Source organism: Chrysemys picta, chromosome 1 (genome assembly GCF_011386835.1).
Source record: "Chrysemys picta bellii isolate R12L10 chromosome 1, ASM1138683v2, whole genome shotgun sequence".
Lineage (NCBI taxonomy): Eukaryota > Metazoa > Chordata > Testudines > Emydidae > Chrysemys > Chrysemys picta.
In genome coordinates this window covers 57,211,681-57,238,986 of record NC_088791.1, presented here as the reverse complement: position 1 = coordinate 57,238,986, position 27,306 = coordinate 57,211,681, and the positions used below count along the sequence as shown (strand labels likewise).

The following is a 27,306-nucleotide window of genomic DNA, read 5'->3' as shown; positions in this document are numbered from 1 at the left end:
ATTGCCACAACTCTCCCTTTAATTTGTTGCCAGAATTTTAACAGTGGGCTCCCAGGCATCCCTGAGAATTTCCTCCAACATATCAATAGTGCATACCTCCAATGTTATTACTGCACTTTTGCTGTTCCCTGATTCCTCTCACAGGCCACACCCCTTTTTTGTGCTTTGTGAGTATTTCTCTGGACCATTTTTGTGTTGCTATGGCATCAAATCAAGTAGGAGGATTTGGTCTGTGTGCTTAGGATTTTGGGGCAGTTTTTGTAATCAACAGGATGGGAACATATAGCATTTTGGGGGAGGATTAGGTATAATTTACTGTTCCATAACTGCACCTGCATCAGACAAGAGAATCAGTCCTATGATGTCTATTATTTATACAGTAATTAATCGTCAATAAATCAGTTCATGACAATCTACTGAAAATAAATTAACATACAAAACAGTCATTTAAATTAAATTGTTGAGATGCAGTTTAACATGGCTCCAAATTCGTTACAGTGTATGCTGTGGGTAACAGCTCACTTAAATTAAATGTAGAACTAAATTTATGATAAAGTAGCCTAAAAAGCATCCAAAGCCACGTCCAGAAGAATGCTTACTAATATCATACAGTGTAGGCAGAGTTCAGGGAAATGCACTTTGTTTGACTTCTTCCCATGTGGGATTTTTATCCAAGTAAAGTGTTCGTAGTGTGTGGAAACCTCACACACAAATAAAATACATTTTGTGAATACTTGGTGGTCTAGAAAATGCAAAATATATTTGATATTTATAACTAATTTTTGTAAGCTCCCTTCTAATATCTATAGTTTGAAAGAGTAAAATTCAACTCAGGTCAGTGATTTGCCTAGGTAATTGCTATAGATAAGATCTCTCTAGAGTTGTGTGCCGCTTTCTGTACAAACTAAATATTTAGCATGTGTGACTGTTGCTCTTTACTGCAACTTCAAATTAATTTGTTCAGGTGCATTGACCATGATAATAGAAAGATTCAGATTATTACTTATTCCAAGGGGATTTTGCGAAAATCCTTTAATTCCAGTACTCAAAGCTTTTAGGAAAATAGTTGTACCAGTACTCGGAATATAATTTGTTGTCAAAGCTACTACAGAGCCTGTTAAGTTTGCTTATATTGCTAAATCTGGTGGAATATTGTAGCACTTTTAGCATCACAAGAGAACTGCTTTTATTTAATCTTTTGTTCCTGGTGTTCAGCTAAAGGAACCACAGCCAGCCCCTGGCCAGGTAGGTCCTAAATCTAACAAACTATGACACAAATGGTAATTGAAACCTGTAGAGCACTGAAGTCTTTCTGAAAGAACTGGAATGGCTGGTTGCAGAAACATTAAAGGTTCTAGGTACCAAATTGTATTAGAAACTCACAATAAACTTTTCCAATGTCATATTTAGAACTCATGACATTTTAAAAAAACAGGTTTCTTTGGAAATTTATCAAAATGAAATTTATTTTACTAGCTAAACTGATTAAAACTACCTTTTCACAAGAAAATGCAAATAAAAGTCAACCACCAGTAATAAGCCTGCATTCTTGGTGAACCCCAGCACACTGCGTGGGCCAAATTGATGTTATAAGGGTTTGAGATTATTATTATTGTTATTATGTGTTTGTCTTACAGTAGTGTTTAGGCACTAGTTGAGAACACAGTCTCTTTGTACAAGCACAGACTAGGAGACAGCCCCTGACCCAAAGAATTTACAATCTAAGTAGACAAGACAGATGTGGGATGTGGCAAGAAGTGTAATGCACAAGCAGCACGAACAGAGTGATGGTTTGCAAACAGTACATTAGTGCCACAATTTTTTGGTTTTGTTTATTAAATTCTTTCAAGGTGGATTTTGTGGGAGGGGAGTAGCTAAGCAGATGGACGAAGGGAGGGGCGGGTTGGAGTGAACAGCCAATCAGCACAGGGGATGGAATGTTTAAAATGAAAACTGAAGCAATCTGATTACACCATCAGTGTTCCTTAGTCCCTGCTTGAATTACAGCTGCTCTGCTAGCTTCAGTCTCTGGTTGGCTGCTCCCTGTAGCCTCTTTCCCCAAGGCCACAAGGCTGGGGGTTTGGGGGGAGGGAAAGAATGCATGGGTCCTAGTGCCCCCTGAGGGAAGTCCCCCATCTGCAGTTCTTGGTCTGAGGGAAGTGGGGTAATACTTTAATAGCATCAAAGGCCCAATTTGAATACAGAGAGGCACAGACAAAAAGTTCTGGGTAAGTCTGCAGATTCAGGAAGACACTCTGCCCAAGATTTGGAAAAATGACTAATAATTTGGGTTGCCTGACTTGAGAAACCTTAAAGGGCCTGATTTTCAGAGGGTGGGGTGTGCTCTGCACTAAAAATTAGTCTCTTTTTAGGGATCTCAAGTCGAGCACCAAAAATCACTAGTCACTTTTTAAAATCTTGGCCTCTGGGTCTAATTGCTCCCTGTGATGAAACTAAAACAAACAACAAACAATGTTATAGGTCCGGTTTAAATGTCTAATGATAATTTCAATCTGAATTTTCTTTTTTTAATTTAAGGTGTTTTAAACTTTTAACATTGCTTTCAGTATTTCAGAATACATTTCCATGCCCAGAACTGACTGCAGTCAATGGAAACTTTGACAAGTACAAAAAATGAATATGGCATCACCTAGCGTTTGTGGTTGAACGTCCTTTATTTTACATTAAATTTTAAAAAGAATCCCCAAATAATAAACTTCCTAGTAATTGCTTACATTGCTATAGTGACCCTCTAGTAGAGTCCCCTGAGGGCCAGGTGGCCTAATGGTTACCACACCCCGTTTCCAGTCTCTTGCCTCCAGAGTGGAAGGGCATTAAGTCCAGTTTCTAACCCTTATGCATGGCTTATCCTCACCTCAGGGTTTCATTGTCCTTACCCTTCCCTTACTGGAGCAGGGCAGTGAAAACAAGATTTATGCCCCTCCTGCAACAAGGGCAGTTGGTAGGGGAGCCCGGGCTCTATGAGAGACAACAATGTAGGGGAACAATGAGGCTTTTCAGTACTCTTGTTCAGCAGTCCTCAGGGTAGGTCCCTCTTCCTCTTCAGCATCCTCCCTTCTGAGCTGAGTGACTCCCTTTTAAGCTTTCTCTCCACCTGGACTATGCGCTGCAGGCCTGGAGGGGCAAGGCTATCTGGGCCCAGTGTTGTCCTTTAACCCCTTCCGTCCCAGTGTGGGGTTTGTAGACCCCATCACAGTCCCTCAGATCAGAGAAGAGACAGGACTATGGTGTAAAATACAAATGTTTTTTTTTGCTGAAACCGCTTGGATACAGAGCCCATATAACTGAGGAATACAGCATATGGGGCATAGTATCACTACATGTCTGCCTAAATCCTGCCCGGATATATGGAGTGAAATAGATTGCTGACTACACTGCAGTCGGGCCTTCTTAAAGCTGGTCACTTTGTATGTAACTTACCAGTTCAGTAGAACAGAACTTCCGTGGAGGTATCATGGTCTCTCCATTCAGTGTATGTAAGAGGCCTACTCAGTCTCTATAAATATTCTGTATGAAAAACCATTGGAAAAGTTCATTTAAATGAAAGTGCAGTAGGGAAAGCAGATAGTGTACAGTTATGTGCACACTCATGGGACAGTACAGAGCCATCAAGTTTAAGTCTTCCATTGAAGATAATGGGTAATTCCACTTTGAAATGAATAGTATTATGTCTCATACATTTTTAAGGTCAGAAGGGACCATCATGATCATCTAGTCTGACCTCCTGCACATTGGAGGCCGCAGAACCTCACCCACCCACTCCTGTAATAGACCCTAACCTCTGTCTGAGTTACTGAAGTCCTCATAGCATGATTTAAAGATGTCAAGTTACAGGGAATGTCCTGCACAATTTTTTTAAACAGTTTGGTGTCTGAAAGGGTCCTTTAAATTACTCACATCTACTTTCTCTTTTGCTCTTATAATTCAAGAATAATTGTGCAATTTTAAAAATATCTGTACAAATATTTTGATGACATTATTAGATTTTAGTAGACGTCAGTGTGCAAGAAGTTTCCCTTCAGGCTCTGCCAGTATATTGATCAGACACAAGATAACTTGGCTATTCGGAGTCTGTATCTCTTAGTAGTTGGAGTCTTCAAGTCATTCCAAATGGTGAGATGGCTTATGGGATGTATGTGACAGATATGGCAATATCCTAGACAAACTTTATTGAATTAAGTATCTTAGCTGTTCATTATATTACAAATATAAATGCTTATATATTATTGCGGGATTATACATAAAGTCTGTAGGGAGGAGACCTGGCTAATGTAACCCTTGAGAAGTGTTCGGAGCTACAAAGAACTATTTGAAACAATGTGAACTTTTAAAGTTAAGTGAGTTTCCTAGGAAATCTGTAAGGGGAGTATATGCAAATGTAACTCCTCAGGTTATGCAAAAACCCAGCCTTTGAAGCTAGGCCCTGGGGAGAGACCCATTGTCTACGAATTACTTATTCCCAGATCAAAGACCCAGGTTCTAGAAAGAGGAACTCCATTTTTCATGACTGTGCTTGTTCTGAACCAGGACGGTTATGAACTTGTAACCACACTTATAAACCCTTTAGTGGGGTTTGAAGGATTGTTCATCTGCCAGAGCGCTTGTGGGAGCTGGGCTGATCTCTGGTAATTGTATTAGCATGCATGTTCTTTCATTGTTTTTAATGTTGTCTTTTTGCAATGCTTCTGCTTTAAGAATAAATGTGCTTGTATATAGAAAGAGCTATGTGGTAACTTAACTGTGGGCAATTACGCTGTTATTAGCCATTGAGGAGAAAAGCAAATCAGGCCTGCTGAGCCAAGTCTGACTTGCTGACTTCACAGTACAGGCTACCTGGAATTATGTCCATCAGGGTGGATAGAGACTCATGTCTCTGCCCAAGAAAAGTGAGGGGGAACTGTGACAATGTGGATGAACATTTTGGGGGGAATATATTGAAATCACCAAATTCATCTTCACTGGTGACATTATCTAGGTTTCATGTTGATGGAGGTAAAAGCTACTGAATGCATCTACTGTGCTAGGTTACGGCGTGAAGAGCCTAACAACAGTGACCCAGATCCTGAGGTATCTTAGTTTCTATCAGCTGAGGATTGGTCCCAATATTTTTTCAGATTTAATACAAATTTAACAGTGGCTTGGAGTTGTAAGTTTCCATAATACCATAATGTTATGGTGAAATTAGAAGTCAGAAAAAGGGGTGTGAATTCCCTCTTACTTTCACTAATATTACAGCACTCTAATTCCACTGACTTCAGAAAACTGGCCAGAAACCTTCAGATCCTTCATGTAAGGTAGAAATCTTAAATTTGGCATTCTGATATCCTGCCCATCTTGCCTTATGCAGCACCAGAGGAGTGTGAGGTGTTGGCAAGGCCCTCAAGCCTTCTTTATGCTTGGGGAGGGCTTTCATTCAGTTCTTCTTCTTGGCTGTACTCCAGTTCAAGAAAGTAGCTTTAGGAAATAATGAATACATACATCTGAATGTCTGTTTGGGGCACTTTTAATACTCTTAGGTTGCTTTATTCAGAATTGCTTTAGTCCATCTATATATCAGCAGTTAACATCTATCATGTCCTAACCATTTTATAATTATCTGTTGTTGTGACATGTGGCTAATTAACTTGGATTTTTGGCATGTAATATATGCAAAAACATTCAGTGTAATACAAGGTGACCAGCTATCCCAGCAGGAGCAGGACAAACCCAGACTGTGCAATGTCACGTCCTAGACACCAAGTAAGGTCTGCCAAAATCTTGTTTGGCTGATCTAGAATGCAGAATGCAAAGTAACTTTCAATCCTCTGCTTTCTCTCTCACTCCCAGGATATTATATTTTGCATAAAACAACAAGGTCTGGAGCTATTTTCTGCATAGCCTTGTTTCCAGTGGGCAGCTTCTATTATATGGGATGCTTGCTGAGGGAACAGTCACTGCAAAGTGCAACAGCAAAGTAAGGGCCTGATCTTGTGAGGGATTGAGCACCTTCAGCTCCCACTGAGCTCAAACAGAGATGAGCGTTCTCAACATCATACCAGTTAAGGCTCTTAGAGCATTAAGAGTTACGCAGGGTTGTGTGGGGTTTTTTTGTTTATTTCTTTTATAAAGTTCTGGCCGCTGCTGGTGAACTCAAGATTCATGTCTGAAGCAACTAGTCTTTACTTTTTTTTAACATTAAACTTCTCCGATCTGTTTCAGAATCTGTAGCAAAAATTAAAGACAAAAAACAAATGGCTCTCTATCAATCTTTTCTAATGATTCAGAAACATCCATTCATCTTGTATGAGTTTTTTTTTTCCTTTTCTTAAAATCAAATATTTATTGCATCTTCTGTTTTACTTCTTATCAAATCTATAAAAAAGTAATCTCCCCCTCCCTCAGTCTCTGGAAAAAACTGGGCCCAGATCCCAGTTGGTATAATTGATGTAGCTCCACTGAAGTCAGTGATGCTATGCTTGCTTACGCTAGCTAAGAATGTGGCCAGTTGTAACAGTGCGAGACTCACTACTGTGGCACCTCCTGCTGGTCATTCTGGGAATTAGCTCAGTCTTTTCACAGGGCGCCCTCCTCTGGTGGTGTCTCGCCGCCGTCACTTCTGCTCTGGACCTGCATCGCCTCAAGGATTCCAGCGTCCTCCTCAGCACACAGCCCTCCGGCCGTGCCCCATTCCATTCCCCCCCCCCTTCCGGGGGAACAGCAGTCCTCTGTCCAGCCACTCGCCTCCATGGCCGACTGCAAGGTTCTAGTCACTTGCCTCAGTGACAAACTGCAGCCCTTCACTGGCCACTCCCCTCAGTGGTGAGGACACGGGGGGAGACCCAGGTCTGCCCACTACTCCGGGTCCTGACCCAGGGACCCTCTAGGGAGCAGCCACACACTGCCAATCCTTCAACCCCCACCATCCGTTTCCCTGGGCCACTTCCCTATAGCCCTAGCACCGTCTCTGCCCTTGTATCAGGGCTTCAGTCTTTTAGACAGTCAGGCTGGAGCTCCCCCTCGCTCCCCTGACTTGGCCCAGCACTGCTCTGTCCAGGGTGCTGGTGGTTCTCTTAACCCTTCAGGGACCCAGCTCCTTCTCCCTGGGCTCCCAAGAGGGAACTGCCTCCTCTGCCCTGCCTCTTTCTTTATATATGGGTCTGCTCTGCCCTAATTGCTGCTCATTGCAGCTTCTCTCTGATTGGCTGCTTGCTCTCCCGCCTCCCCGGGGCTGCTTTTAACCCTTTCTTCACCAGTGTGGGGCACCCCATCACACTCATAATCTTTAGATATTATCCCTCTGTTTCTTCAAATTATTTTTTATTAAGAAATAAATTGCAATAAGAGCTGTCCTCCTAAAAAAGTATTGAATGGCTTAATGTGGTTTAACGAGAACTCAACTATCAGTGTCTGTCAGTATCATATTGATATTTTTAACCAGCAGTAAGAAAAATTGGGACCCAGAAAGCATGTGCTGCAAACAGCTCAACATTTTAGAATTTTTCTGTAGCTCAGGACTTGGGTGAGCAGGATTTCTATTAAGCTAGAGTCTGGGTGAAGGAGCAGTAACATTCAGTGCAACATGTTCAGAGCCTTACTCCCATAAATCACCTTCCTTTTTAGTATTCAAGACAAATGGATGCCCAGTTCTGCACATATAAAGATAAAACAGGTGACCATTAATGTCTGCACCCTTCATCAAGTAAGAAATATACCAAGATTTAATAAAAGTCAAACTAGGGTCAATTACAATGGATGCTTTGTGATATAAGGATATCCAGTGCAATGCATTTTTCTAAGCCATTTAACTGTACAAAAAACATCCTAAATTTTCCTGACTACAAAGTCACCCTGCGGAGCACTTAGCAGACTACATCCTAAAGAACACTGAGCAGTGTGGAAACAAATTCTGCAGCCTCTGTTCAGGCAAAACTTCCATTAACTGTAGCTAAGGGGGGGATAGCTCAGTGGTTTGAGCATTGGCCTGCTAAATCTAGCATTGTGAGTTCAATCCTTGAGGGGGCCACTTGGGGATCTGGGGCAAAATCAGTACGTGGTCCTGCTAGTGAAGGCAGGGGGCTGGACTCAATAACCTTTCAAGGTCCTTTCCAGTTCTAGGAGATGGGATATCTCCATTAATAAATTAAAAAAAAAGTATTCCCCTCTACTCAGATATAAAGGAGCAAAAACTGGTAGAAATCAAGGAGAGGCTTCCCCCTTTCCCAAGATAAATGGAGGCTAACAGGTTGGCAGGGTTACAGAATGGATGGAGCTTAAGAGCTAACTCTCTTCCAGGTGTACTCCTGTTCTAACCTGCATGAGAGTTAATGATGCTTTCATTCAAGAAAAGAGGAAGGGTTGGGACCAGGTGCAGAAATATGAAACAGTGGCAGCATAACTTCTGAGTAGAGCTGTCTAGAAAGGGGCATTTCACTCCTGCAAATAATTTAAAGTTTTTGAAAAATAAATTTGCCCCAAATCAGGACAAAGGGTCAACAATTCAAATTTCTCATAGGAGGAAAAATTATTTAAAAACTGTAGATGTCGATGGTTTCTGTTGAACTCTTCCTTATTGGTCTCAATCACATACGATCTGGGTGCTGAATTCTTTTTCTTTACAACAGCTGCAGTTATCCATTCTATTACAAATGTATTCTGGCTCTAGTTTCCAGGCCAAGCTCACCTCTCGCTCCCAGTGAATTCAGGAAATCCTCTCCAGGAATTAAAAAGCGAGAGATTTCCTGTGCATTGCTTCCAGTGACTCTTCTCTCAATCATTCCCCCACCGAGTGTTTCACAACTGGGCATACTTTGGCCTTAAAAAGGGTCTGCAGGATTTAGACCATAGACTAGCTCCAGGACTTGTGGTGCTTGATCCATAAAATCTGAAGAGGTTTTAAGGAACAATAATTATTATTAAGGAACAGTAATACTGCATATCCCACATTGCAGATTAAATTTAGTAGACAGTTAATAAATTGGCTGAATTGTCAGTGTAAGGCACAGTATTGTCAAACTTTAGCTGAATGACTGACAGCAAAAGTAGCAATTGTCCATTAGATTTACAGTTACTTTCATATTTACTAACAGGAAATTGAAAAAAAAGATTGTCAGTCACAGAAATTGTTACAGAAAGTTCCTCTAACCTCTGGAAAATGAGACTTTCTTGCAATGAATGCTAGATTTGAACAAAGTTCCGAGTCCTAGCAAAGCCTATAGAAATATAGATGTATGCATTCTGCAGACAGTATACATACAAGATTTGTAGCCTATGCATACATGAATGATGAAATTCAACATACAGGTGTAAACAAATTCTCTCTTGTGCAGAATGTAGTCTATAAAGCTATGTTATAGTCTAAAGTTATTTGCATAGGCTGGTACTACTTCAACCATGTCTCAAAGTACTCTTCAAAGGAAATTGCCAGTAGAATATAATGATATTGTACAGGAAATCCTCGGCTTTAAATTCTTCTTCACAGGAAAAAAATTTCAATCTGTGTGATTTCCTGTCTGATACAGTTGTGATTTCCACTATGCAAACAGAAATACAAAACCTAAATTGGTACTGATCAGCACAACCTCTTTAAATTTTCCAGATTAGATCTGGTTTAAATAAGGTTAACTGAGGATGAAAAAACTCCTGAAGTTTGCAGAAGAATAGTACGGAATGGCCTATGAACCCATCAGATATCTGGGGTTTTCAGAAAACACAGAGCTATGATTTCTTGATTTCTTTGACCTCAAATTTACGAGCCCTACCAAGCCTGTTCTAGCATAACCTTCTACTATGATTCCCTCTCTGCTTTGGTGACCATTTTAATTGCACAGCAGCTTGCATTTCAGTTTCCATCAATAGTATATGGACATGCTTCTCCACCACACAATAGCAATGCAGTCATCCAAATGTACAATAATAAAACTTACATTTCCCATTCCAAATAACGTAGCACCTCTTTCTTGTGCTTGAGACAATCTAGCAGTAGGTAATGTAATAAAGTTTGTGTCTGGATTGCAGTAATCTTCTCTGTGTGGGATTTAAGATATTAAATTAAATTCCAAAATGTAAGTGTATAATTTCTGAAAAATGCTATTTTGTCCCATAAATTAAACATTATTTTAGATAAGCCAAATTAATTAATCAAACTTCAAGCAGCTCTGAGCTGAGTTTCCAAGAGTCATGTGTTGCCTACAAAACCCAATACTACTATCTATCATTTTTCAGCCACAGAGCTCATATCATTTTACAAAGGTTTGTAAGCATTGTTATCCCCATTTTACAATGTAGAAAATGAGGCATAGGGAAGCTGAGTGAACACCAAGAATCAGATGGGAAGTCAAGGGCAGAAAGTCAAGTAGAATATATAGCCTCCTGACTTCGATTCCCGTACTCTAGCTACTGGACCATGCTTATTACTACTGAAAAGAGATGTGCTATTATTTTAAAACATATTCTAAATGGAATCGCTATCAACTAGTCATATTGCCAGAAAATTTATCTTTTTGTAGAAGTTTTTGAAAGTACTGATTAACCAATTCTAAAATAGCTAATGAATAACACTGCAAAAAAAAGTCTTCCATGCTAATCAGCAAATTAGCTATGAGATAAGCAAATGGGAAAGCTATACTTCTATGAATTAGCTAGTTTCTGGTTGGCTGTAGTGTCCTATGGGAGGCTGGGCTAATCACAGTCACCATCTGTATTTTCTCTCAATAAGAAGAGAAACAACAGCTGGTGGCTTTAGATGCTTTGAAAATTTTGTTTTGCTTAAAAATGCTCTTTTCAATTGTATTACTCATACGATTTTTCTGAAGCAAATGAAACTTTCTAAAGTGGCCTCAGTGAACTTGATTACAGCTGCCATCTTGGATTCTCTCCTTGTGAAAGCAGAGGGAAACAAGCAACAGTTTTAGAAGCTTTAAAGACTTTGTATTGTGCAGCAGAAATGTCTGTAACAGTTCAAAAATAAATGTCGTTTGTATTCATCTTCATCCACCATCAGTATTGACCATTGTAGAAACAGAAAGAATTTTTTTTTCTAGTAACGTACTTAAGTAATTCCTGAAACTATTTTCAAATTTTGTTTGAGCTTCTTGTGTAAAGTTTCTCCAATAACATAGTTCTCCTTCAGTTTTGTAATGTGTTGGGGGTGTGTATATGTGTGTGGATATTTGGTCAGTTTCATATGTTTTCTTTCCTTCCTTCCTTATTCTTTTTCTCTGATGCAACATGGTCTAGCAGACTGAGACAGGGACTAGATGATACAAACTCCTCAGTTCTATTCCTGGCTGTACCATAGAGCTAGAGCAAGTGACACAATCTATCTGTGAATGTTCCTCTTCTGTACAACGATGGATAGTAATGCATGCCTGCTATGCAAGAAGTTGTGAGGATTGGCTATGTAACATTTGCACAGTGCTTGGAAAATAGAAAGTGATGTATACATTTTAAGTATTATAATTTTCTTTATTAATTGCCTTTAATTCCCCAATTTTCTGTTATCAAGGGATTGAAAGATCCATTTACCAGTGCCAGGTGGAAAACTTTCTCTGATGTGGGTGTATGTGAGGGGGAAGGGTGTCTTTGCCTTCACTTTTTGCAGAATTTAAGCTTAATGTAAGATTCCATTACTTATAGTTGCAAAGATAAAATTCAAAATATGGACCAAATATAGACAAATACAGTGTCCTCTTCCTGAGTATGTAAACATACAACCTCCATAAGGAATATTTCTTGATTTCAGTGGTGGGAATACAGTAACTCAGTGCCCCCTTGTTCATACATTTGAATATTAAATGGAGTGATGTAGTCTAAATAAGCATTTAATTAGTCATTTATGAGAAACTTCTTAAATTATTGATTTTCTAGTACTGGTCTTTTCCAAATAATTTCTCTAAGCCTCCAGTGTCTGATAGTTATAAACCTTTGTCTTCACAGAGTTGTAATATAAACCTCTTGGCATCCACTTTTGCAAGTATTGGCAAAGTTAGGCTACTAAATCCTTATTTATGAACCTAAATAAGGACCAAAGATCTTGCAAAGTCTTGCACAGATATTTTACTTTAGGCACACGAATAGTCCCTTTGACTTCAGCAGGACCGCTTGTATGCTGAAAGCTAATCCGTCACATAAGTCTTTGCAGGACTGGGACCACAGTAACCTGATTTTCAAAGTTAAGAGTACACCTTAGCTCTTATTGAGGTCATTTATTTTAGAGCCTAACTAAGGGATTTGGAACCTAACTTTAGACAACCTTTTTTTTAAATCCTTGCCCACCTAATTTTTCACTGATCAATAAGTGGTAAATAGAGTAGGACAAGTGTTATTGTAGTATTACTGCTATTAGTGATGTCTGACCATTTTTATCTGGGTTAAAAACTGTTTGCTGCTGTTTTGAAGGCACAGAGAATTCTGTGGAATTCTGCAGGAATCTCTTTTGCAACCCAAATGCAAAAGAAAGAGAATTAGATCACAGGAACTTAGAAATTGCCATACAGATCAGAGCAGTGTTCCATCTATTTCAGTATCCTGTCTCTGACAGTGGACATTTATGGATTAACTTTAGACCCCATTGCTTAGTGTTTGGCTTAGCTCCTGAAGCATAAGCATCATATATATATAAATATATAGTCAGTTATCATATATATATTTCTGTGTGGATATTCTCATTATCTGTAGAAATGTCTAATCATTTCTTGAATCCTGCTAAGCTCTTGGCCTAAATGATATCCTGGGGAGATCCAGAGTACTAAGATCATTGCTAAGGAGGACATCAGTAACATTTTAAAATGGTAAAAGTAGCCTGTCCCAAAAGTACTAAGTGTATTTCTATATTTTTCAAAATAGGGACTGGGGATGAGGAAAAACAAACTGAGAGGGGAGCTATAGCACAGGGCTGAAACAGGGGCATTCCACTTCCATGTATATAAAGGATAATGAAACTGAGAATTATACTCTCATAAAGAGCATATGTGGATGAACCATGATTCCTTTAGCCATGAACCATACATACCTCATCTCCTCTGTCTCTTCCTGTAGCATGGCCTGCACTGCTGGCTTTTATTTGGGTCTTTTTTTCTCTCCAGTTTTTCTTTCTGAGTTACACTCTGACTGACTTCTATATTTTTTCTCTGCTTTCCCAGAATATTTGTGAAATAACAAAAGACTTTTTTCTACTCCAAGGCTGAAATGCTAGAAAGCCTAATTTTATCCCGGTTTACTTTTTTAGGAGAGAAGGGAGGAAGTGTTTTGTTTGGCTTGAGCCAGTTTATACTCTCTCGAGTAGGAGATCAGAAAAAGTAATTTTAGGCAAAAATGTGTGAAGAGAAAGTTAGTTCTAATATTTTATTTAAATATGCCTTTGGGGGATGTTTTGAAGTGTCCAAAGTTGAGAAGTGTGAGCAACAAGGGAGATGTCGTGGCCGGAGTCTGCTATAGACCACCAGACCAGGGGGATGAGGTGGACGAGGCTTTCTTCCGGCAACTAACAGAAGTTGCTAGATCGCAGGCCCTGGTTCTCATGGGAGACTTTAATCACCCTGATATCTGCTGGGAGAGCAATACAGCGGTGCACAGACAATCCAGGAAGTTTTTGGAAAGTGTAGGGGACAATTTCCTGGTGTAAGTACTGGAGGAACCAACTAGGGGCAGAGCTCTTCTAGACCTGCTGCTCACAAACCAGGCAGAATTAGTAGAGGAAGCAAAAGTGGATGGGAACCTGGGAGGCAGTGACCATGAGATGATCGAGTTCAGGATCCTGACACAAGGAAGAAAGTAGAGCAGCAGAATATGGACCTTGGACTTCAGAAAAGCAGACTTTGACTCCCTCAGGGAACAGATGGGCAGGATCCCCTGGGAGAATAACATGAAGGGCAAAGGGATCCAGGAGAACTGGCTGTATTTTAAAGAATCCTTATTGCGGTTGCAGGAACAAACCATCCCGATGTGTAAAAAGAATAGTAAATATGGCAGGCGACCAGCTTGGCTTAACAGTGAAATCCTTGCTGACCTTAAACGCAAAAAAGAAGCTTACAAGAAGTGGAATATTGGACAAATGACCAGAGAGGAGTATAAAAATATTGCTCAGGCATGCAAGAGTGAAATCAGGAAGGCCAAATCGCACTTGGAGTTGCAGCTAGCAAGAGATGTTAAGAGTAACAAGAAGGGTTTCTTCAGGTATGTTAGCAACAAGAAGAAAGTCAAGGAAAGTGTGGGCCCCTTACTGAATGAGGGAGGCATCCTAGTGACAGAGGATGTGGAAAAAGCTAATGTACTCAATGCTTTTTTTGCCTCTATCTTCACAAACAAGGTCAGCTCCCAGACTGCTGGACTGGGCAGCACAGTATGGGGAGGAGGTGACCAGCCCTCTGTGGAGAAAGAAGTGGTTCGGGACTATTTAGAAAAACTGGATGAGCACAAATCCATGGGGCCGGATGCGCTGCATCCGAGGGTGCTAAAGGAGTTGGCGGATGTGATTGCGGAGCCATTGGCCATCATCTTTGAAAACTCATGGCGATCGGGGGAGGTCCCGGATGACTGGAAAAAGGCTAATGTAGTGCCCATCTTTTAAAAAGGGAAGAAGGAGGATCCAGGGAACTACAGGCCAGTCAGCCTCACCTCAGTCCCTGGAAAAATCATGGAGCAGATCCTCAAGGAATCAATTATGAAACACTTAGAAGAGAGGAAAGTGATCAGGAACAGTCAGCATGGATTCACCAAGGGGAAGTCGTACCTGACTAACCTAATTGCCTTCTATGATGAGATAACTGGCTCTGTGGATGAGGGGAAAGCAGTGGATGTGTTATTCCTTGACTTTAGCAAAGCTTTTGATACGGTCTCCCACAGTATTCTTGTCAACAAGTTAAAGAAGTATGGGCTGGATGAATGGACTGTAAGGTGGATAGAAAGCTGGCTAGATCGTCAGGCTCAACGGATAGTGATCAATGGCTCCATGTCTAGTTGGCAGCCGGTTTCAAGCGGAGTGCCCCAAGGGTCGGTCCTGGGGCCAGTTTTGTTTAATATCTTTATTAATGATGTGGAGGATGGTGTGGACTGCACTCTCAGCAAGTTTGCAGATGACACTAAACTGGGAGGCGTGGTAGATACACTGGAGGGTAGGGATCGGATACAGAGGAACCTAGACAAATTAGAGGATTCGGCCAAAAAAAACCTGATGAGGTTCAACAAGGACAAGTGCAGAGTCCTGCACTTAGGACGGAAGAATCCTATGCACTGCTACAGACTAGGGACCAAACGGCTAGGTAGCAGTTCTGCAGAAAAGGACCTAGGGGTCACAGTGGATGAGAAGCTGGATATGAGTCAACAGTGTGCTCTTGTTGCCAAGAAGGCTAACGGCATTTTGGGCTGTATAAGTAGGGGCATTGCCAGCAGATCGAGGAATGTGATCGTTCCCCTTTATTCGACATTGGTGAGGCCTCATCTGGAGTACTGTGTCCAGTTTTGGGCCCCACACTACAAGAAGGATGTGAAAAAATTGGAAAGAGTCCAGCAGAGGGCAACAAAAATGATTAGGGGGCTGGAGCACATGACTTATGAGAAGAGGCTGAGGGAACTGGGATTGTTTAATCTCCAGAAGAGAAGAATGAGGGGGGATTTGATCGCTGCTTTCAACTATCTGAAGGGGGGTTCCAAAGAGGATGGAGCTCGGCTGTTCTCAGTGGTGGTAGATGACAGAACAAGGAGCAATGGTCTCAAGTTGCAGTGGGGGAGGTCTAGGTTGGATATTAGGAAACACTATTTCACTAGGAGGGTGGTGAAGCACTGGAATGCGTTACCTAGGGAGGTGGTGGAATCTCCTTCCTTGGAGATTTTTAAGGCCTGGCTTGACAAAGCCCTGACTGGGATGATTTAGTTGGGAATTGGTCCTCCTTTGAGCAGGGGGTTGGACTAGATGACCTCCTGAGGTCCCTTCCAACCCTGATATTCTGTGATTCTATGATACTTATTTATTATTTTGTTCTGGGAAATCATATGATTTGTTTATTAAAAGAAATAAAAGCAAACGTTTGAATTATTAGCGTCTTAAAATGGAGTATGGCATAATAGAACATGTACAATGAAGCTGGACAGTATTATAATAGAATTTCTTGCCCTATATGAAGGAAATAAGGAATGGCCTTCATAACTCATTCTAAGCTCTTTCTTTTATGAATTATGAGACATTCTACTATTAGTGGAAATAAGGTTTATAATGCCTCCCACCCTTAAATCTTTTTTTCTCTCTCTTGTTGTCATTGTGTGGGTATCTGTATGCACCAAATATATTCCTAAGGCTTCAGTCGCCAGTTGAAATTGATATTTATTATTTACCACTAAAAACCTGCCAAAATTAATTTGCAAACTTGTATTTTTAGAAGTAAGCCAAGAAAAACAAAATAGTACAGTATGTTCACGCCCTTTCTATAGTTCATCAGTTTTGTGCCACATCTAGTTGATTTCACACTGAAGAATAGCTGTGCAGGCTGAGGGTCCAGAGTATGTCAACTGTTTAGGAAATGCTGATTTACTGAATTCTGTAAACATGTTTAAAAATTCTCAATTTTTAATCAAATACTTTCTACCTGGTGTTGTTTGCAGCAAAAAAAGCTGGATTCAAATATCCAGAAGTTCCTCTTAAAATTAACAAACAGTACTGGCTTGAGCACCCACCCAGAAACTTGGTGTAACCCCCTTTTGAGCTGAGCGTTTAGCCAAACTTAAAGTTTGGGGCCCTTTGGGTTCTTTCTGTTAGGAGGAGAAATGGACAATGATGGAGTCAGGTATCTGATGCAATCCCATGCATTTACAAAGAATGTACAAACTCCAGTTTCCCTGAACACAGGAGGAATCAAACCAGAAGAATTAGTTTCTTTGTTTGCAGCTCCAAGGTCCTTTAGCAAGCACGCAGCTCAAAAGCACTCTCTCTAGGCTTTTCTCGGGGCTAGTCTCTCAGTGCTTATTCACGCTGTGTCTGGCTATCTGCTCTATCTTTGTATGTGTTTCGATGTGAGTCTCCTGTTTCTCTCTCTCACACACATACACACCTCTACAAAAACAAGACTCAACCAAGCCCCTTTCTCATATATTTCAAATTCTTGAGAGGTCTCACATGAGTCAGTGATTGGGATGGAGGCTGCTATTGTTTCATAAAGAAGCTTAACTGTTTCCTAAAGCTATCTTAAATGAAAGGCTTCACACACACCAGGTTCAATGATGTTTCAACCAGTCACGAACACAAGAAAATTTAAACACCTTCCCTGCATGCCCTTAACAGGCAATACTTGCCCTCTCACAAGCTGTGAATCTGTGTATAAAACAAGGAAAGGTTTATTGAATGGGAAAACACAACAACAATATATCAACAATATTTTATACAAATAATAAAACACCCATCCCCACACTGTCTTTGCCAGTAGTCCTTTGCCTCAGTTTTCCCCACCTGCTTGTGTGAATATCCAATGAGTAAATATCCCTTTAACACACCATTTTCTCCTTTTCCCCTTGGCTGCATCCCACTCATGGTTTGTGGTTAGTTAGTGAAGTTCTAGAGTCTGTTAGTGCACTCGGCCAGGGCCAAACATTAAAGGTGGAAGTGCTGTCTGGTTTCCATGAAGAGACACCTTATGCCTCTTGCCACAATGCCTTCTTTGTACCAGGCCTAGTCCAGACATGCCACAACCTAACCCAGCTCTGGTAGTGCTAGGAAGAAGGGCCCTTACTAGAGTTCATGCAGCTCAATTTTTGCACAATGGAAGGGGGTTCCATGTCATATATGATCCTTAAGCAGAGATCTTGCCACAAGGGATTCATTCCTAGCCAAAAGTAGGAACCCTCCTCTCTGTCTGTCCAAGTCCCATTACCTAGTGATGCAAGACTAAGGCTTTGGTTAGGGTGACTCCTTACTCAGGGCCTATTAAGTACAATTCTGTTACCCTTTTGTCACACAGTAAGGATAACAACATTTCATTATCCCTACACTCAGAGCGTAAATGTATTTTAACTAAAATATTTGCACTGAGATGGCAGGAAACAAACATGCAAATAAGGTCTGGCTCATTCTGTCTCTTCCTCTGGTTCACCTATAGATGGTGGCAGAAAGTGCCTTCCCTGTAGAGATTCAGACCATAGGTTTACATCCATGTCACTCAAGTGGACATCTCAATATTCATTAATAATGTCAATGGGACTATGTAAGTAAGTGCTTGCCAGCATGAGTACCATTCCACAATTGGGCTCTATTGGAACACACACATTAACTTCAATCACATCCCTTGACACCTTGTCATTGTCACTCAGTGTTTCCTTTCATGGAGGAATGTGGACAAGTACCTGAAGTGCTTCAAAAGGATCCGAAACTTCTGCCTTGCATTCCTAGAGCTTGAACTAAAGGCTATTGGAGTTGATGGAAAGACTCAAAAGCTTCAGTGGGGTTTGGCCCTACTATTGGAAGCAAGATTTCTAGCATGTGCCACTGTATGCTGTAGCCAGCATTTAACCTGAAATGTTTGGGATCAAGCACATTGTATAAAAACTGAGGGACACATACTTGATCCACACATGGAATTCCCATTCATTTCAATAAGGGCTCTACTATGTGGATTGAAGACAGAGGATAGCCCTTTGGAAACGAGACTCAGACAGCAGCTTTCGAAATGAAATCCTTTCTGTTGGACATAATGTACCTATGCAAGTTCTTTAGGCTTCAGTTCCCAATAGCCACTAATTGACAGCATTTTAAGAAAGTACTGCAAGTAAATTTGTCCTCTGACTGACATATGCAAATGAAGCAATATAAATCCCAAAGACAAGTTTGTAGTCCAAAAATGGCTATTTCCATATACTTTGAAAGGGAAAATGTTTTTTCTCTCAGGAAAATCATTTACTTTTTTTGAGGAAAGGTTAACAGTGAAGAAGAAGCATGCAATTATTTTTGAAGATTAGTTGCTGCATTACAGAATATACACAAACTGAAAGCAAAACTGTATCTTAATCAACATCTAAAAATAGAACCTCAGTACTATCAATTAGTCTAACTCTTTAATGGGCACTGCCGTAACCAATTTCACAGATCCTAGTGGAAAAAATATATTACCAGATTTTTTTTTTAACAATTCAAGCTTGCATCCAATTCATCATGCCTAATTAGGTGTTCTGAATTATCATCTTCAGTTGTTACAAGTGTCTTGTCCTTTGATGGTATTGGCTGCATAATGAGAAACTGTCATAGTCTCAGTTGTCTGTGAGTCTGTGATTGATCAATTTTTGACAACAAAGAAATGTTAACAGGGCTGCATGGTGAAGCAGTAACTGGAAAAATCCCTTTCGGAATGTTTCTATCTAATTTTGGAGTGCAGCCACTGCCACACATGAAATAACAACACGATTGAATTTCCTTTTGCTGGCATTTAGCAGGACCTATGGGGGTGTGCAGAAATCAATGGGGGATCAGGAGTCTGGAAAATTACACACTTGAAGAATTAATGAACTATAATTCTGTATTACATCCTCAATCACATTTTGCTTCTTTTTCATTAATGGAACTAAATTAGTTTTCCATGGACAGGGTACTTTAAAAAATGCAATCATACTCGTGCTACGGTACAAACTGACCTGTTTTAAGAATAGGTTTATTCTTTCATGCAACATGACAGTAGGAAATTTATGGTGAAGAACAAACCTATAGTATTAATTCAGCCTGTTTGAAGTAGATTTGAAAATTACATTTGTATTCTTTGCTCTAACTAATTTCCTACCCCTTGGGCTAGATTATGGCTTTAAGATGACTCAACCAGAATTTCTGCTGGAGCTCTGGGGAGGATACACAGAAGCAGCAATTTCACCACTCTTTCAAGGCGTTCAAGGTGCACTTCCTCCTGCACTGGCCCAGTTCCCCAGTGTGGTGCAGGGGGAGGGACCATAGCAGTACCTTCAATCCCTTCCTTCAACTCTTCTTTTACTTGGCTAGTACCTGTCGTGCTATAGTGAAGAGTGTTCAGGGGTTTGTGCTGAGCTATGGGGCAAGGTGAGAATGCATAACTCTCTTTTCTCTTCTTCTGTGTACCACAGGCCAGCCATAATCTGATCCTTTATATTTAAAAAAATAAATAAACTTTCAGTACACTGTGGAAGTCCACATATAGTAACAATCAGGAAAATCCTGTGATTCAGTGGAACCTTTGATTTGAGATCCCATATGGTGAATGAAATTCTGATCGTACTCAGAATGTGGTGTCAGATCTTTTAACATTTGCAGCAAACTGGATAGACAGAATAAGATTCCAAAAGAAAACAGGTGGTAGAATTTTTAATAACTAAGAAGGGAAGTTATTTTGGGTACAAGCAGCAGCATTAGAAGAAAAGAGCTGATTGGCCTTTATAAAACAAATTTAAGAGGCATTCAAAATAACGTTGGTTTTCTTCTAAAACTGAAATCTTCCTGACTTAGTTCAGCTACCTCAGCTCTGTATTCTTCAGTTTTTCACCCCTCTGTATGATGTTTATATTCGAATAATATGTAGCAGTGGTTTAACAGGATGGGAATACCAAAGGCTAATACCGTGTTTTAAAAGAGATAGTTGCTGTATATCGAACTAGTTTCAGGCTGTTTAGTTTCCCACTGGGGCCAGAGATCCAAGTCAGATCTCACATCATAGGTCCAATTGAACAGCAGGGTCTCTTCAAGTATTAGAACTCTGTTGTCACATGAAAACAGCAAAAACAATTTTCTATTTTTAAATATAAAAGTTGGTGAATTAGAACTTGCTGCAGGGAAAATGAAACATTCCCCCAGGTGCTCTAAAATATTGAGTTAATACAGCAGGTATATTATTCAATGGATTTCGAGTGTATTGAACACTGCATGGGACAAAGTCCTTTCCTTATTGCACTCAGTGTTTTCTGAGTCTTGACGAGCCAAATAACCTGTCAAACAAGCCTAAGCTGGGTATTGTGTTTTCCATGTAGAACTTGCTATTTGCTGTGAGCACCCTCACTGTCCTTTGCGTCCTCTGCAGAAAAGCCACCTTTTTAAGTGGGTTGATGTATCTATGGGCATGTTAGTATTTGGGTGAGCCAAAGGACACTGGAAGGTAACGACCATTTCAGATTCACCTTCTACTATTTTAAAGTATCTCTAGAGTTGCTGTTTCTCCTTATTCTGCAGTGATCAGTTTTGAAATGATTTCCCATTTCAGTGTCTTCACCAGATGAACCTCATTTTCAGTACTGTATGTTAGTGGCTGGGGACTGTGTGGCTCTGGGAGTTAGCACTGGGGTGGAAAGACTTTCACCTCTGAGTTGCTATTTCACATTTAGCCCAGGTCAATAGTGACTAAAAGTTATTAGCACCTGTTGGCTGTTCATCAGCTCATGTGAAACATTTAGTAGTGTTTGTCCAGCTACCAGTGGACTGGTTACCGTGTTTCTACTAATTGGCAGGGTCCACTGACAGCCTAAGAATGTAGGGTATTGTGCTACCCTTCCCTGGAAAAACTTAGAGAATGGAAAAAAATTCAGTTGAAATATCCTGCAGATATCTGGAGGTATTTTCTCCTTGAGGGAAAAGGATTGCCAGACCTTCAGTTTGTATCGAGATGAACAAGTTGTTTACAAATGGAAGAATTTTAGGGCTGAATTCTGCTCTGTAACACCTGTGTAACCCCACTGATGTCTGTGTCTGTCTCTGAGAGCAGAATTTGGTGCTTAATGTTAAATATGAATAACTCCACTAAATAGGGGCCTGATCCAGCAACCATTGAAGTAAGAGGAATGCAAAGATGGTGTAAATCCATCTTTGCTCCCCTCTGCCCACATCCTGTGTTGAGCATAGACTGACCAGACAAGAGGCTTATAGTTGGATGAAAGAATTAACCTGCCTTTAAAAAGACAATTTGATTCCATTGTAAGTCTTCAAAGGCTGTTATATAGGGACATTCTCTAATGATATTCATCGGGCTGCCAGCTACTCCATTTCCTTTACTGCAGCAATAGTATGTGGTACCAGTCGCTAATTTGCAAAGGATTGTATTTTACTTAGATTTTATCAGTTATCAACATAGTCTATTACATTCCAGCTCTCCAGGAAGCAGAATTTTCTTAGTCTTCCCAAAAGCAAGGGACACAATAGAGAAGAGTTACAGCAGGCTATCGCCACAAACAAGTGCGTATGAGGCATTAATATAGGTGATTTAGAAGATGCAAGGGTTTTTTTATGCTAAAGGAAGTTAGATGTATGTGGTACGCAGGGCCGGCTCCAGCATTTCTGCCGCTCCAAGCGCAAAAAAAAAAAAAAAAAAAAGCCGCGATCGCGATCGGCGGCAGCAATTTGGAAAAAAAAAAAGCCGCGATCGGTGGCGGCAGTTCAGCGGCAGGTCCTTCGCTCCTAGAGGGAGTGAGGGACCTGCCGCCCCCGAATTGCCGCAGGTGCCGCCCCTCTCCCTTGGCCGCCCCAAGCACCTGCTTGTTAAGCTGGTGCTTGGAGCCGGCCCTGGTGGTACGTAATTCCAAAATGCCAGGCATAGTAGCTACCCGTGTATTTTATTAGAATAGCTTCAGTTTGCAAGATTTTGGAAGCATTTTTTCATCCAACTAACTTAAGGAAATGCAGAAATGAATTGTTTGGCTCATTTTAGTTTTTAAAATCACAGGTAGGTTCCATTTGGATTTTTTAAACAAAATAGTGTTTGGGGGCAAATTGCCACATTTTGTGACAGTAGAGCCAATGTGGTACTGCTGCATGGTGGCTGAGTATTTAGGAAGCACGGGCAGAGCCTTCACCCCCTCCACACACACACACATTTTGCTGAATCCAGCCCTACTGGAGCTCCATGTCCTGGGGGCAGGAGAGTGATGGCTTTCAGAAGAGCAGGAATTTTAGTGGCAGATGTGTCACTGTGCAGATCCCACTGACATAGGTGCTGGAACTAGAGGTGCTGGGGGTGCTGCCGCACCCCCTGGCTTGAAGTGGTTTCCATTGTTTACAGTTTAGTTCAATGGCTCTCAGCACCCCCACTATACAAATAGCTCCACACCCCTGCCCATTGAGCTAAACTGCAGCAGGAGCTGGGGCTGCTGCGGTCTTGGACTACAGTAGCAGTTGTGGGCTTTGTGGTTGCTCCCAGCCTGAGGATGAAGATTGCTTTCCCAGCTGCCACATAATTCCACACATAAAGCCTGGCAGGATGGAGGATTTGGTACATGTCGTGCTATGTATCTGACAAAGGAAAAAGTTATAGGGTGAAATCCCAGCTCCATGTAAGTCAATGGGAGTTTTGCCATTGATTTCTATGAGGATTTCAGCCATAGGCCCACAGAGCCAAAGGGTGTGTGTCCTGTCATGTTGTAGATTCTAATGCTGTCTGCTCCCACTAGGGTTGCCAACCCTCCGGGATTGGCCTGGAGTGTCCAGGAATTGAAGATTAATCTTTAATTAAAGATTACGTCATGTGGTGAAATCTCCAGGAATACATCCAACCAAAACTGGCAACCCTATCTCCCACACATGTTGGATTGTAGATTTTTTTCTCTTTAAGCCAGCCCCTCACTCCATGATTTCGCATGCCACCATCCAAACATTTTGTTGACCAAAGTGAAAGACGTGGAATTAAATATTCTTTAAAATGTCTCACTGATTATACAAGGAACTCCTCAAAACAAAACCAACAGTCTCTTCGGCATAGACACAAGAGGAATTTGTCTGCCTTGTTCGAATAAGATATAGTTTGATCATTCCTGCTAAAATAAATTGGCTCTGAGCAGCACTTTTACTTGTCTATTTTGCCTACCTGCCTTCAGATGTCACCAGCCCCCTCTGAACAAAGCACATGCCAAGCATAGCCCTGCTTTGCATTATACCATTCTTTGTAAGTGGGATTTTTTTAAATAAAAGAAGTAGTATAATGTCTGTTTTGGTAACCTCCTTATATAAGTAGCATTCAGTTTTCTTGTGCCTATCCAGTACAGCATAAAACAGGAGCTCATTAGAGCTGTTAATGCTGCACAAAGCCCACTGATCTACCATAGCCACTGGCCAGGCAAAACTTTTCAATCAGTTCTTCTTCCTTTGTCAAGTAATACCTCTCAGTGAGCAGCTGCAAGATGATTCATCGGAGAACATTTCACTATGGCAGAGAAAAAAATTACTTCTGGCTGCTTTTCCTTTGCTAAAAAGATCATGTTAGTTGTAGATCCTTTCAGAGCCCTTCCTGAGCCATCTTTTGCCCATTTGAAAATAGAAATCCTTTTATCCAAATGTCAAGAAGAATTTCTGTGAAATAAGCAGTTCAACTCTTCTGAATGCTTTCCTTCCACATTTTCTACTTGTTTCACAGAGTTGTGGTGATTGTATTTTGTCCTGCTGCAGTGAGACTCATTATTGTAATTAATGTTTAAAATTTTTAGTTTCTTAGGAACTGGTTTCATACTTAAAGAAATCTATGTTTTAAAAACCACCAGAAGACACATTGGAATTTTTTTCCATAAAAGGTTAGCTGAAAGGAGAAACTTTGGGGTGTCTTTTGTTTGCTGCAAAACCATTTAAAGGATAATGCATGGTTCAACACTGATGCAGGCATTGGTTACAATGAAATGATTTGAAGGCAAACAATCAGTCAAGAATATGACATCTCCTAAAGACCAACAGAGTGCTTCCATTAGTACATTTCATGTTAGGGATTCATACATAACTCCTCTCAACATCTTGTATTCAGCCATAAGAAAACTGGAAGAATGTATTTTCGTGCTTATTGACATCTGTAAAAGCATTTCATCCCAAATAATATTTTTTGTGATATAGGTTTTGTCAGTTAGTTTGCAAATAAATACAGAATAGCTACTTTGGCTGTCAATTTACCAAACTGACATGTCATTCAAGGCTTGTTTTTCCTGAATAATCAGTAAGTGAGCTCATCAAGATGCATAAAACCCGTGCCTGCAATGCTGTATTCATAATTAGAAAGCATACAGATCCACAAATAAATTGTTCTGAAGAGAGGAACACAGCCCTCTTTTAATTCATCTGTGTTACTTTGACCTTAATAACCCTCTTTCCTCCCCATTATCCCCAATAAGTAAATTCGACTTTTCAATAGGAGAAATGTGCCATCAAGTCATTTTAATGCATGTTATTTAGAGCAGCTATAAAGATTTACATCAAGTCAGAACAACAACTCTATACCCCCTCCACCTTTTAGACTAGCCGCTTCATTGATTCTGTGGGGTTTGCACCTTCAGCCCACCCCAACAAGCTGTCGTGTATTGAACATATGATCCCCAGCCTTTAGCACAATGATTTAGACCTTGTCTACACTACAGGGAAAGGTCAATCTAAGCTATGCAATTTGAGTTATCAGAATAGCATAACTCAAGCTGACGTGGCTTAGATCTACTTGCCGTGGGGTCCACACTATGCAATGTCGACAGGAAACGCTTTCCCGTCGACTCCCCTCACTCTCCTCGATCCAGTGGAGTACTGGAGTTGACGGGAGAACGATCTGCAGTTGATTTAGTGGGTCTTCACTAGACCTGCTAAATTGACTGCTGATGCATCGATCACCGCTCGTCGATCCCCTGGTAAGAGTAGACAAGCCCTTAGATCATGTACTGGCAAGCAAGCTGGCTCTCAAACTGCACATTCCCCAGTGAAATGCGAAGTTCCAAGGTTTCAGTCTTTTCTTTTTTTATGATCTGCCAGTATCTGAGTGAACAGCAGTGGCATAAGGCACAGACTACAAACCAGCTTTTTCTCACCTAAGCAACAGAATTCTTGTTGATCTTTCTCTGATCTCTTGAAATCTCCTGAAGTTTTTCTGTCTCCTGACTCCTCACTATAAAGAAGCTTTGTATTGGCCGAGAGCTAGACAAACTGAGCAGCTGAAAGTTGTAAAGAATTGTCTTTTTTGAGTACTATGGCAGGGCTTATTGTATTGGTGTCTTAGGACAGCAGTTCTCAACCTGGAGTCCGGGGCCTCCTGGGAGCTGCAAGCAGGTTTCAGGGGATCCGCCAAAATAAACCAGAGAGCAGGGCCAGCATTAGACTCACTGCAGCCCAGGCAGAAAGCCATATCCCAAGCCCTGCTGCCCGGGCTGAAGCTGAATCCCAAAGCAACTTAGTTTTGCAGGGGCCCCTGTGGCAATTGCTCTGCTGGCTACCTCCTAATGCTGGCCTCATGGGGGGGGGGGGGGGGGCTTAGAGAAAAAGGTTGAGAACTCCTGTCTTGGGATATGCTCAGAGTTGAATGTTCTGGTTTTTGAACCAGAGGATATTTCCTTCTAAGTCCCTAATACACAGGGTGGCCACCATCCTTTTAAGACAAAGGCAAAAGCATTTTTGAATGAGACCCGTTACACTAGAGTTTGATGCTGTTAGTGAATACCCAAGTAGAGTAACTAAAGAGAGTTTTAACAGAGTGTGTGCTATTATCAGGAAGAGATGTATTAATGAGAAGAAATAGAGACTCGGATTAATTTAAAAGTCAATATGGTGGTAATTTTACTATATATATAATTGTAAAAAGTAACTATGTCAGCCCTTTAATACAAAAGGGTAGATCTGAGTCTATTTCATATATAAATAAAACACCAAACAGCAATTTGCTCTCAGCATGAATAGAAAAAATGCAACAAGAAGGCTGAATGTGGTTGGCTAAATGAGGAATATGCAATGAAGTTCTCAGGTGTCCCTGAAATATTGTGCTACTTCAGCTCCTCCAACCTGGTGGTGATGTGTAGGGATGAGGAAACTTTGATTTTTAACTTTACTTTTCGAAGGATGGTTTCCATGAGAGGGTAGAGTGGCGATATATACTAATAAAAAGAACAGGAGTACTTGTGGCACCTTAGAGACTAACCTTAGAGACCAAATTTGTTAGTCTCTAAGGTGCCACAAGTACTCCTGTTCTTTTTGCGGATACAGACTAACACGGCTGCTACTCTGAAACCTGTCGATATATACTAATGTTACAGGGAGATGATACTTATTACATCTCGTAGTTAGCTCCTTCAACAATAGTAGGCTGTCCTCTATGGAAATAACAGATCACATTAATGTGAGCCAACAGGGTTTGAGGGCAGGATTTTGACCCACTGTATGTGACCCACTGCTCAGTGTGTTGCAGGGTCCCCCTTTGTGACCAGTCCACAGAGGATACCGGGTCCATTACAGCTGCATACTTCACATCCTTGCTCTCTAGCTCAAACTATAACTCATATTTCTAGTACTGGAGGTCCCCAGTTCAGTCACTAGCATTGGCCAAGAGTCATTGGTCAGTCATAGCATAAATGTGGGGGAGTATCTGACATTTGAATTGAAGTGTT

General features: G+C 40.8%; 1 protein-coding gene across 10 annotated transcripts in view; it reads left to right on the top strand.

Moving 5' to 3' along the window:
• NELL2 (neural EGFL like 2) overlaps window positions 1-27,306 on the top strand; it is a 228,782-nt gene that overhangs the window by 181,189 nt on the left and 20,287 nt on the right. The gene's annotated exons all lie outside the window — the stretch shown is intronic.